Genomic DNA, 13,943 nt, shown 5'->3' with positions numbered 1-13,943 from the left:
TTCCCTGATTTCGGGAATTTTGTCATCAACCCCCCACACTCATCCAGTGGTGACGGAGAAAGTGCATGAAAGGGAGAACGAGGAAGAAAAGAAATGGTGCCATCCACTGTCTGTTCAGTAGATGCAGCAGTTTTGCTGAGAGGGGAAGAAGACTATAGCACAGTTTAAAGTGGTAATCCGGTCCAGGCTGAGGCATTAGCTCCCTACAGCTATTTAGCCCCAAAAGCCCTTCCTTTCAAAACACACTGAGCATTCTCTCTGTGTGCAGCTCGCTAGGCTGGGACATTTAACCCTGCCATAAGAGAGCCCTAATCTATAACACACACGGCGTAGGCTAAAGTGAATGCCACAGCTTCTGCCTGGTAATCCAGTGAGCAGGATGAGCAGCGGCGGTTCTTCATCTAGTGTGAAAGGGCCGATTCGCTCCTCCGTTATTTTTGGACCGGCTAGTTGCCTGCCTCTCCGTCTACAAGCTCAGTATTATGTTGATAAGCAAACACTGTCTCTCTCTCTCTCTCTGTTGCTTTTGGACTTACTGTCCACGGCCCATATTAGATGGAGTGTGTTATGCTTATTGAGCAGTACTGATGACTATTCAGAACTGAAAATAGAAACCTGCTGTGATTCTATACTGAGAGCAGCAAATCTGAGGGGCACGTTGAAGCCTCCTTTGTTCTGACGCTCCGTCACTCGGCACAGTGACCTCTTGTGGTAGTCTGCTGGAGTGCAGGCAACAAAGTTTTTCTGGACCCAGTCCTCAGATTGGACTGCTTTGATATTCCGAAAGGAGTCTTAAAAATGGAAAAGCTTGACAATTTGGACATGCTAGCACAACAACAACAATCAAACCATACTGAAGAGAGAGTTGGAAGGGGTTATAAATAAAGAGAACGACTCTCAACACAACAAGAAGTCTTTATTCTGTCATACAAAGGTCTGACAAACATGATGGATGTCTGGATTTAAAAAAATAAAAAAGTTGAGAGATTTCAGATGGGCCTTTATCTGACTTTTCCACAAAGTGTTTTTAAGAATGCAAGTTCTCTATTGTATTCACTTCTGCTCATATAAGGACACTAAATAAAGTATATGGGAATGTAAACTTAGGATGCTGTGAACATTATCTTCCACAGCGAAATAATAATAAATAACAATTAATATAATGTAATGTAATCATGCACAGCATTTACACTCAAAGCTTAATGTGGGTGTTCATAATTTAGGTCTGTGGGAAAGGTATGTACACAGAACAACACACACAACAACATGAACAGTTGATTCTGTCCTGATGATTTCAGCTACAAATTTACATTTACATTTAGTCATTTAGCAGACGCTTTTATCCAAAGCGCCTTACAATGATGTATACACATTTCTTACATTAACACTGAATGCACACTGCACATCAGGAGCAATTAGGGGTTCAGTGTCTTGCTCAAGGACACTTAAACATGGAATCGAACTAGCAACCTTCTGATTACTAAACGACTTCTCTACCTCCTGTACCACTGTCGCCCAAATGAAGTGTTAAAGGCACACATTTTTCAAATCTGGCCGTGGGTTACTGTGAACAGGGGCGCTGCAATAAGACAGAAGCAGTGCCTGTAAATAGAAGGAATAGAGGCAGAGGAGGGAAGACTAAACAGTGGAGGCCCAGAGAGCAAACAAGCGACTGGATTCCGAACGCTGGTCACATCTGGACCTTTTGATAGGGAAGAGGGAGCCTGCGCTGTGGACGTGGTGTGGGGTAGCTCCCACACAATGCCGAGAGGCTATATCCAGCCGCCAGCCGCAGCGCAGGCAGGGCCACTGTCAACCTTTGGAGCAGACACAAAGAAGGGACGGGGCAGGGCGCACGAAACGCCACAACATCGCCTCGCTCTCATTGTTCTGCCCCTCGTTTCATCTCCTCTCTCACTCCAAAATATTTGAAAGAACGCTCTGAATAACATGGCGGCAGTGAGAACCCGCTCACTTCTGTATATTGTTAAAAGGAACTCTGGAAGTACAACTTTTCTTCAAAGGCATTGTTGTGTTTTGCTTGGCGTTTTTTTTTTTTTTTTTTACCTGCGGTGTATTCGAGTGCACACAACACGGTTTTTAAGGATATCTTATTGTTCCAGGGGAGTGGGGCCTCAGCTAGGAAGCCTCCTGGTCATGTGATGCTTGTGCTCCCAGTGTCAGGATGAGAGAGAGGGTGGTGAAGGTGCTGAGGGATCAACACCGAACGGAGAACATAATCATTCGTGCTCAATACAAACATCCACTTCACCACTGCACCACACACACACACACCCCATGAGTGTGTGTGTGTGTGTGAGAGTATGGGTTTGCGCCGCTGGCAATCCTTCCAGTTGGGCACTACTAGATTGACAATTGGTGAGATTAGTCAGCTATGACGCACGCGAAAGCTTTTCGGGTGTCTAAAAGTGTGGCCATTCATTTAATCATTCCTTTCTGTATTGAGTCATTCTTTTTTTGACTCCATGGCAAAGGATGGACAGTTCCACTGTTGAGCCGTAAGTGATATCACTTTGGGGGGAGACAGGCTGAGCGGCGCAGCCGTCGTGTTTATGAGTCGATCAGCGCCGGGCCTTCTGGAAGTTTCCAGAGCGGGGGCCGGTTGAGCGTGTGTGTGTGCAGCCCTCTCTCCCCGTTTTTGCGTTTGATGGCGCGTTCCTGGGGACGGGCGCATTGATTAGGCCCCGAGGGCGCCCCGCGGTGCTGCTCTGTCACCGCGGCCGTCTGACTGACAGCTCTAATGAAGCGTGCTATCACCGGGCGGAGGCTCACCAGAGCTGCCAAAACTTCAATCGGTCCGTGCGGGGCCGTGAAGAATCTGGCTCCTCCTGTGGGATGGAGCGGAGGGAGACACGTGGCGGATGAGGCGGCCCCCGTGGGACAGAACCCTGGCGTGGCTTCATGGTGATTAACCCTGGGTGTACCTTATGGCAGCAAGACACACACACACACACACACACACACAGACAGATTTATCTCTGAGGTGAGTCAGTGCATGGAGCTGGCAGGATTACCCAAGGACCACGGAAAAGACCACCGGTCAAATATCAACCTTTACAGCACTCGGCACCCGTCACAGCGAGTGTCTCTCTATCAGTTCAGTAGCTCAGTAGCAAGTCTCACAGCCATTGGCTTAATGTCTCCAACTCTCTTCTTGCATCTCTTTCCCTTTCTGTGTTTCGACTGTCCTCTTTCAGTCTCTCTCTCTCTTAATCTATCCTTAAATCTCTCTCCCCCCTCCCCTCTGTGTTTGGAGAGATAGATAGATAGATAGACAGATAGACAGACAGATAGACAGACAGACAGACAGACAGACAGACAGACAGACAGATAGACAGACAGACAGACAGACAGACAGACAGTGTGTTTCGACTGTCCTCTTTCAGTCTCTCTCTCTTTATCTATCCTTAAATCTCTCTCTCCCCCTCCCCTCTGTGTTTGGTGGAGGGGTACTGATGTGCACTGGAACCTCAGAAGGCTCGTCCGCACTTTGTTCTATTATTCACCAGTTCAGCTTCAGAACTCACTGCATCTCAGCAGGCTTGGAGCTCTGCTCACAGAGTGGCATAGATGCATGGATAGATAAATGGATGGAGGGACAGATGGAGGGGTGAATGAACAGACAAACAGATAGATAGATGGATAGAAAGACAAAAAGATAGATAGATAGATAGAAAGATGGATGGATAGATAGACAAATAGATAGACAGAGAGACAGACAGATGAAAGTTATTTACTCTGGGTAGAGCCTGAGAGAGTGAGGGTAGAACAGTAACATTCCGTCTCCATGTTCCATGTTCACAACAGCAGGCCATCAAAAATAAATCAAAACCGCAGGCGCCACTCATTTGTTCTCTGACACTTCACTTGACACAGGAACCAAAGGCTGGGATGACGAACAAATGGGAGAGAATTCCTTTTACCCTATGAAATCTGTCGCTGACAGTTCTCTCACAAAAGATGACTCAAAACAACATGGAAATTCTCCCCATCACGGCGTCCCTGTAGAACAATCTGCCCTCAGCCCATCTGTTTTTTTTTTTCTGGGGTAATTTTTTACATCTCTGAATACTCTCACACAAACTGATATTTCCTCAGAATGCTCATTTGTACCAGCATAAATAGTTATTTGCGAGATAAAAGCAAACATGTTTGTTTTTTGTTTTTGCTTTTTTTCCCCTCTTGACTCCCCATAGGCATTTATGAGCACTTTGGTAATAAGGACTAGTAGAGGATTTAGCACTGAAGGAGTGGAGAGGCTTTGATGTGCTCTCAGATTAAGTGAAGTCTACAGCGATGTCTACAAAAATACATATATACACAGAGCAAAACTAAACCCTCAGTCTCGAAGGACCAAGCCCTTCACAGTCCCCAAAGCAAAAGCATGAAAGACTGTCTGTGTTGTGCGGTGGCAACGGGAGATTTGTATGGATCGTGTCGACAACTTCTGATAAACCAACCCTCAAAGCGAAGTAAACTGATGCCAGTCCAAAGAGAAATCTTTCCACAACTTACTTTCCTCTCTCCCTACAGGACTCGAGATGGAAACGAAGACCAAACTTTAAGAGAGAGCTACTTTGCGGCGTTTGAAACTCGACTAAAAGTCGACTCGAACTAAAAGTGGTTTAACGAATGAGCGCAACCTCTCGAGAGCCATAACGGGGATAGATGGAGCCCTCCACACAACATTCGGTGTTGATTTCTTCTCTCCCCAAATCATTCAGGCCCTCTCAATGTTGAGCTTGTGTGCATCTGCAGAGAAATTAAACTTAATTTAATCAGGCCTCAGTCCTCAGGAGAGGCTTGAGGTGGTGACCATGTTTGCAAACAAATATCTGAAAACTAAAAATACACTAGTGAGCTGCTACTGAGGCTGTTTTTCAGATTATACACTTCATAACAGGGTATACCTTTATTTTTTTAATTGGACGTAATGTCAATGTGAAGTCCTCAAAATCACTTTTGGAAGATATGGGTAGATTTAAATCAGTTTAGTTTAGATACATAAAAGATAGTGTACTTCTGTCTAGTTTTATTTAATTTAGTCTTTTTAGGTGGAGTTAGTTTGACACTTTATTAATAATCCTGAATAATTGTATTTATACAACAGAAGTGTTTTACAGCCAACACGACAAGATATCTAAAAAGAGTAGATAAAAGAAGGAACCAGAACCATTTAGAACAAGATGTTAGACTAAAGAAGAATCACAATGATCAATCCGTCTGTAAACTGCCATTAATGAAAATGAAAGCTGTTAAGTGAAATAAAAAACAACAGCAACAAAACAGACAGGAAGACAGATAAAATAACTCATTTAGTATAAAAGTGTTTGGTAAAAATAACAGTATCTGTACGACATGGCGGAGTTGTGCAGTCATACTGATTGAATTACCAACAGTGAATGGGGCATTGCTGACCCCTTCAGGAGCATTGGTTCATCAGACTAGTGTGTGTATTTACACAGTATATACTTAGTAATGGTTTATCAGACTAGTGTGTGCATTTACACATCATATACTTAGTAATGGTTTACAAGACTAGTGTGTGCATTTACACATCATATACTTAGTAATGGTTTACAAGACTAGTGTGTGCATTTACACATCATATACATAGTAATGGTTTATCAGACTAGTGTGTGCATTTACACATCATATACTTAATGGTTTACAAGACTAGTGTGTGCATTTACACATCATATACTTAGTAATGGTTTACAAGAGTAGTGTGTGTATTTACACATCATATACTTAGTAATGGTTTATCAGACTAGTGTGTGTATTTACACTGCGTATACCTTTCAAGTAGGGTTGATATTCAGAAGCCTATTTCAAATAGCGATTACACTGTAACAAAGGAAAGGAACGCAATATCATTCTTTTTGAGTGAGTTTGATTGATGCTTTATGCCAAATTGGTGTGAGTCCTTGCTAATACAAAGGTTACATTTGATTTAGACACAATTCATTTTCACAGGCAACAGCTCACAGTGGATAAGGATTAAGACCAAATCAAATGTCCAGGCCACCCAGCAGTGAACCCGTTTAATGTTTGCACACGTTCTATTCCTGATATGACTCTTTAAAATCCCTTAACCTTGAATTTTCTCTATTAAGAGGTCTATGTCTTCATCCAGAGCAGAGCATCTTTTTTCACCAGTTGCCCTATCAGCTTTTAAGCTCTGTTCCTATCACCTTCTTGTCACTTATTACAACAGAACAAGACAGAACAAATACAAAAAGAAAACCGATAAAACATCAGCAACAAACAAAAAAAAACAAAAAAAATCTAAATCTGTGCCTTTGGACATTGGCACTGTTTTGAAGTTCAGCGTTCCCATGCTCATCTAAGACTGCCCATCCGTGGTGCGTGCGCTTTCCAGGCTGTGAATTATTTAGTGATGAATTATTAATAAATAATAACAGAGGGCTCGGGGGAGCCGGGGCTCGGTCAATTAGGAGAGGAGAAGTGTGAGCGGGAGCAGCAGGGGGCCGCGCGCGTTAGCAACAGCCATCTACCCGCGCTCGTCATTATCTGCTCCGCCGTCAGACACAATTACCTTCCTTGCTCCCACCATCTCCGCGCCAGCACAACTTCAAACGCCGGCGAACAACGGCCAGAGCACCGCACCGCAGCTTGACATCTCTCCATTCTCCTCTACCACCCCCCCCCCCCCCCCCCCCCACCCAGTCTATCCATTTCTCTGTCATCCTAACCCCCCCTTCCAACTCTTTGGTCGTTCTCTGCATGCAGTGGTTCTCCCTCTCTCTACTAGTTCGAATTTTCTCTGACTAATTAAGAAGAATTTGAGTTATCAGGGTTTCTCTATGATATTCTGCAGGCCTTTGATGTTCTACCTCAGTCAATCTGATATAATTAGATTTTTTTTGTGTGTTAACTCAATGAGTGTTTGTGTGTGTGTGTGAGTGTGTGTGTGTGTGTGTGTATCTGTCTCTGTGTGTGTGTGTATGTGAGTGTATGTGCGCAAATGAATGTTTGTGTATTTCTCTCTGTGCATGGTTGTAGGACTGTATTGAAAGAATATATTCAATCTTTGCCTTATTATTTACAACAAGCTGCTAAAACAGGCTCACCATTATTCACAATTACGTATACCCTCTTTCCTTTGATGCTTGCATAAAATGGTACTGCTGAAACCATACTGTCTATCCCCAGCTTGCCTCTCAATGTTTTTCTTTGTTAGTGTATCCATTTTCAATAATACCTATTCCATGAGGTTCTGTGAATATTCCTGCATAAATTCAATGTTGTTCGATAGGCACTAGAGGGGCCCATTCAGCATCAAATCTAGTCATCATCTTTTCATCATGATGTACTGCCTGTGAGAGCATTTTTTGTTTTGCTGTTTTGCATTTGTAGAAAAAAAATGTTCCCTGCTGAAATATTTTATGCCATGTTATGTTTTGTTGGCAAAAACTGTGCTGTCAGCAATTTGTAAATTGAATGCCAAAGTGAAACATAGAATATGATGTAAATTGTGTGCTGTGTTCTTTGAATTTATGTCACAGTTATCCATAATAAGAGGTATAGTCACAAAGGTGTTTGGAAACGTTGTTTGTGTGTCACACTGTACATCTGACTCAGAAGCCCAGTAAACTATACGACTTGGATTATGGGAAAGACCATACATTTCTCCTTCACTACAACTATAAACAACCACTAGAGGTCGCTACCTGCTAGCTGTTATTTCCAAGGCCCCATTTGTTTCCAAAGAACACTCTGAATCGTTCGATGAGTAAAATGAAATTGTTATTTTCCCCGGTAATTTGCCCCATTTTTCTTATGGAAATGGAAATGGCATGGAAAAGTTGTGTTAAAGCATGCATATGTCTAATAAACTACAGAAGAAACCCTTCTAAAATGGCAAATAAATCACATTCTGTTTTATCCAGTATCAGAATCAGAAACAGAATCAGAATTAGGTTTTATTGGCCAAGTAAGTTTGCACAAACAAGGAATTTGACTTGGTTAACTGGCTCTCAGTGTGCTTACACAAAATATACATTACAACACAATACAAAACAAACAGAATACAAAAACAAACGGTGCAATGGTCTATAAAGTTTAATAAAGTATATAAATATATATGCTACTATGGGTTAGTTGTTCAGTAGTGAGACGGCGAGGGGGAAGAAACCTATTGAAAACAATTATTATAAAACCAAAATACAACTGATTCATTCATCTATCCATCATTCATCTATTCATCCTCAATTACATCTGTCAGCTATCAGTGTTGGAGATTATTCCATTTTCTGCAGTTTGCCTACCGAGCAAACAGGTCAGTGGATGATGCAGTCAACATGGGGCTGCACTACATCCTGCAACATCTCTACTCCCCAGGGACCTATGCAAGGAATCTATTTGTGGACTTCAGATCAGCGTTCAACACCATCATCCCAGAAGTCCTTCTCACCAAATTCACCCAGCTCATTGTGCCCGCCTCCACCTGTCAGTGTATTACAAACTTCCTGATAGACAGGAAGCAGCAGGTGAGGCTGGGTGAAATAACATCCAGCACCCGGTCGGTCAGCACTGGTGAACCACTGTTCAATTACTCCCATACCCTTACTGTATAATCGTCATTCTCATACCGTCTAACATTTATCCCTGCACTTCTTGGACTCTCCACTTCTTTGCACTATTGTTGTGTTACAATTCACAGCTCCTGTATATAGGCTTTCCTCCTTGTACATACTTTTTTAGACTTCTTAGACCGTTGCACTGTTTGCTTTGTTTTTTGTTGTGATGTATATTCTGTGTAAGCACACTGAGAGCCACTTTACCAAGTCAAATTCCTTGTTTGTGCAAACTTTCTTGGCCAATAAAACCTGATTCTGATTCTGATTTACTTCGTAGAGCTATCAAAGTCCCCATAATTGCTTAAAGAGAATGGCTTTAGCTCTGAATGACACAAACAATCCCTAAATTCCAGAGAAAGTCTCAGGTGCTTCGAGCCAAAGAGAATGCAATTTGTGTCATAAGTTAGTAGATCATGTAACAGTCGTGGAAACCTTCACTTTTTAATCCTGAACATTTTAAAGAGAAAATGTTCATACAGCTTTCCTCAACTACAACAAGAGTACAATGTGCTTTTCTGGAATGTCTGACAAACCACTATGGCCGCTGTGTAACTGATGTAAGTATATTTACAGTAGGCCTCTCATAAACAGAATAGACATGCTTAGCACTGTTCAGATACAAGAACTGACTGCACAAAATGTAACTTACCATCAGTTTCAGTGATGTCATCAGTTTTACACTATTGCAGGTAAAAAGATCTTCCCCTCCCCTACACAATGAAACAATAATCAGAGATTCAAATGTCTTATAGAAATAATTATGACATGTGATTTATTCCCCTAGATCATGTTGCCTGTCTATTTGCTATTCCCTCTTTCTCTTTAATCTTGTAATTTCATCAACCCACTGTCTTTCACGAGTATTGACAGAGATAAATACTGTCATTTCATCAGTCCACTGTCTTTCACAAGTATTGAGAGGTATAAATACTGTAGCGTAGCTGGGATTCCGCTACGCGGACTAGTGTTATTGTTATGCCACGGTGAATTATGGGAGTAATACACCACAGCTGTTATCCTAGCCATAGTGCTATGTGTTGTGTATATCTCATTGTTGTGTGTGTGGTCTATGTAAATACCTGCCTCTTATGTGATTTGTACATATAACTTGAAGTGCCACAGTGTTTATGTCATAGATGTATTGTGATTATAATCTTCTGTATTTACCGTTAATCTTTGTCTGAGTATGAGTGTTCGAGAACAGTAGAGAGTTTGGAACACAGAGTTGACTCGAGCTCATTCTTTACTTCGCCACATTGGTGTCAGAAGTGGGATTTGACGAAGATAGAGGATGTTCACACCATGGGGAGCACCTGGAGGTGTCATCGAACCAGCAAACTACTCAAGGACCACTCTACCAGCCTTCAGGACAGAGGAGTCACCGCTGGACACACCACTGCAACGCCTCTACGATGGAACTGATGGAGCCAGTGCCTGCGGCAAAGGAGTGACGTCAAGGTAGACGATATCACCCTGACTGCCTTGGATCAACTGCCCGCTCTGGAGCCGCTATACACGGGACAGCTGCAGGGTAGACAGCTCCCGATGCCGACTCTGGACGCCCGACCCATCTACAACCCGCCCAGGCAAACGACCATGAAGCTGCCTAAGTATCACGGAGAGGGACGGCTGGAGACGTACTTCATCTAAGTGCAGCTGGCGGCCAACTTCAACGTCTGGTCGAGTGAGGAGACCGGCGTGTAAGTCACACTCGCGCTGGAGGAGAAGGGCGCTGCAAGCGTTGATGGACTTGACGCCGGATCAGGGACGCTTTGCAGCGTCGTTTTGCACGGGAGAGGCTAGCCAACCGCTTCAGAAGGGACGGAGAGAGCCTCGGGGCATTCACCGCTGACCTGCGGTTCTACACGCGGAGAGGCTATTCGACCTTTGCCGATGCCGAGCAAGAGGAATTCACGCTGCAGGCGTTTGTGCAAGGCCTGCGCCCAGAACGGATCGGTTGAACATGTCCTGTGCGTAACCAGACTTCACGTACGGCAGGCAGACGTGACGGTGGAGATTGGCGAGTGGAGGCAAGGCAAGCAGCGGCGACTGACGCACGGAGATACCCCAGACGGGAACCTGGACAACATCATAGGAGGCGAGACGACGGCTGCTATCGGTGCAGGGAGCCTGGTCATGTGGCCCGCCAATGCTTGGAGCCAGCACCACGGATCGCACCTCAGCAGCCGTCTATCATCATAGCCCCCTCCCCTAAATCAACAGAGACAAGGACATATTGTGCCCGCGCGGGCGTTGGTAGACAAGGGGTCCACCATCTCAATCATCCGACCCGGTGTTCTACCCAACACCAACCAGCTCACACCACCGGGCTGGATGGCCACAAAGACACGCATCGCGACAGTGATTGGAGAACAAGCGTCAATGAAAGGGAGAAAAGCCCTGACTGTCTCCATCGCTGGCCGTACAGTCCAACACTCATTCTGGCTGGCCAATAGTCAAGATAAGAGCATCATTGGCCTGGACATATTGACTCTGTGGGGGGCTACTGTGAACATAAAAGACTTTCTGCTTCACATAGGCAAAGTGACCGTGCGTCTGCGCGCTGTTGGAGAAGTGTCGACAACGAGAAGCGCTGCAGCAGTCAGTGCCTTGCCGACAGCTAGAACGTCATCAGCTGCCAGGCAACCGAATCTACAGGAAGAGTTCAAGGCCAATCGAAAGGCTCATCTACAGGAAGTGTTCGAGGCCATCCGAAAAGCGGGGCTGCGATTACACCCGTGGAAATGCCATCTGTTCCGAAGGAAATCTGCTTTTCTCGGACACATCGTCAGCGAGGCCGGCGTGTCCACTGATCCGGGCAGAGTCGCAGCTGTGAGAGACTGGCCAACCCCCCGCGACGTCGCTGAGCTGCGGAGCTTCCTGGGGATGGCGTCCTACAGCAGGCGCTTCGTCAGGGGCTTCGCAGAGAAAGCCAGCCCGCTACATCGACTGATGCAGAAAGCACAGCCCTACGACTGGAGTGAGCACTGCGCCGACTCCTTCGACAGGCTGCGGCAACGCTGGTGGAGGCACCAGTGTCAGCATTACCTGACCGCACTCGCTCCTTCATCCTTGACACCGACGCCAGCGACGTGGGTGTTGGGGCAGTGCTCTCACAAAATGGAGAACACGTGGAGCAGGTGATCGGCTACTTCAGCCGAGCCCTCAGTCGACTGGAGAGGAATTAATGCGTCACGAGAAGAGAGCTGCTGCCGTTGGTGCTGGGGATAAAACCGTTCCAGACGTATCTCTATGGACATAAGTTTCTCCTGCGCACAGACCATGCTGCCTTCACCTGGCTGTTGAACTTTCGCGAACCGGAGGGGCAGCTAGCTCGGTGGCTAGAAACACTGCAGGTCTATGACTTTGACATCCAACACCGGGCTGGCAAACTGCACGGCAATGCGGACACACTGTCACGACAACCGTGTGCGACTCAAAAACATCGGCTCCGGTCACGGTTCTACTGGCCGGGTTGCCGCCTCGACACCAAGCAATACGTGCATTGCTGAAACGCCTGTACAGCCAGGAAAAGGGCCTGGGCGGCCCGAGGCGTACGCCACTTCCGACCAGAGTGCAGCAACAACAGCAAAGTTCCTGGTGAACAAGATGTTCTCTCGTTTCGGCGCCCCGGAGGAACTGCACAGCAACCGGGGAGGAACTTCGAGGCAGAGGTGTTCCAGGATGTCTGTCGGTGGCTGGGCGTAAAGAAGACACGGACTACCCCCCTACACCCCCAGAGTGATGGACTGGTGGAACGCTTCAACAAGACGCTGGCGGAGCAGTTGACCATCACCGGCAATCGGCAGGCAGATTGGGACCTCCACATCCCCATGGTACCCTGGGTTTACAGGAGCGCAGTCCAGGAGAGCACCAGACGCACATCCGCTGCCCTGATGTTCGGCCACTAGCTCCAGACGCCCGTGGAGCTTGCGTTTGGACCACCCCCGGAGCCAGCAGTCGAGGGCACGCCAGGACTGAGCTACTACTACCGGCTTCTAGCAAATGGATAGGGCCATGTGTTGTGTTAGATAAACTGTCGGATGTTGTTTACCGTGTGCAGTTAACAGGGCGTAAAAGAACTGTAGTCCTCCACCGTGACCGCCGCCCTACCGGCCATTAGGTCGCCTCAGTAAGGAAATAGAGACTGTGGGGGAATCGTCCACTGGGACTGTAACATCTCCGCCTGCAAAGAGGACGCCATCGAACCACTCAGGGCGTACCCGCAGGGCCCCTGTCCATCTTCAGGACTTTGTCATGCAGGCTGGGGTTTATGGGGACATGTAACCCGCCTGGAGGGGGCTATGTAGCGTAGCTGGGATGCCGCTACGCGGACTAGTGTTATTGTTATGCCGCGGTGTATTATGGGAGTAATACACCACAGCTGTTAGCCTAGCCATAGTGCTATGTGTTGTGTATATCTCATTGGTCTATGCAAATACCTGCCTGTTAGGTTCTTATGTGATTTGTACATATAACTTGAAATGCCACCGTGTTTATGTCATAGATGTATTGTGATTATAATCTTCTTTATTTAACGTTAATCTTTGTCTGAGTATGAGTGTTCGAGAACAGTCCACTGTCTTTCACGAGTATTGAGAGGTATATTACTGTAATATCACCAGCCCACTATCCATCACGAGTTTTGGCAGAGATAAATACTGTAATTTCAACAGCCCACTGTCCTTCATGAATATTGACACATACTGGCACTAAGCTTTGGCTCAGGTCCCTAGTGCACTCTGAGCTTAAAGTGACAGTACATCTGCGACAGTCCGTTTACAGTGAGGATGGAAGCACTAGTGCAATCTCTATTTGTTCTTGGCTCACAGTATCCTTACAGCAGCTGGAACAGAGTCATAGACACATAAATAACTTTATTCTCAATGTGCTAGCCGCTGCCTTATTGGTTTCCAATTGTGAGCTAATAGCCAAATATCAATCTGGCCTGAGGGGCTGACAAAGCAGAGTCTGACAGGTTCCCTTAAACTAATTAGTTTCTGTGTTACCTTACTCTACTAAATAAAGAGCATTCTTTCTGCTCGCCTACCATACCCTATGAAATAAAATAATATTTCAAACTTTCCTTTACCTCTAAGCAGTGACGTTTATAACCTGCAAAATGCAAGTATTATGAAGTGTACACCTGGAATATGACATACAGACCGCATTCCATTTAGAGTGCATTGGATTTGGCGCCCATAACAAAAGGCATAACTTAATTTCCACACAGGTGGAGACACGTAACAAACTCTAGGATTCCTTACAGAAGAATGAAAAAATATTCAAAAAGAAAAATCCCAAAGTAGGCTGGAGGTG

The sequence above is a fragment of the Sprattus sprattus genome, assembly GCF_963457725.1.
Source record: "Sprattus sprattus genome assembly, chromosome: 20".
NCBI lineage: Eukaryota > Metazoa > Chordata > Actinopteri > Clupeiformes > Clupeidae > Sprattus > Sprattus sprattus.
The sequence above is the reverse complement of the archived record's forward strand: the minus strand, read 5'-3'. Positions refer to the sequence as shown.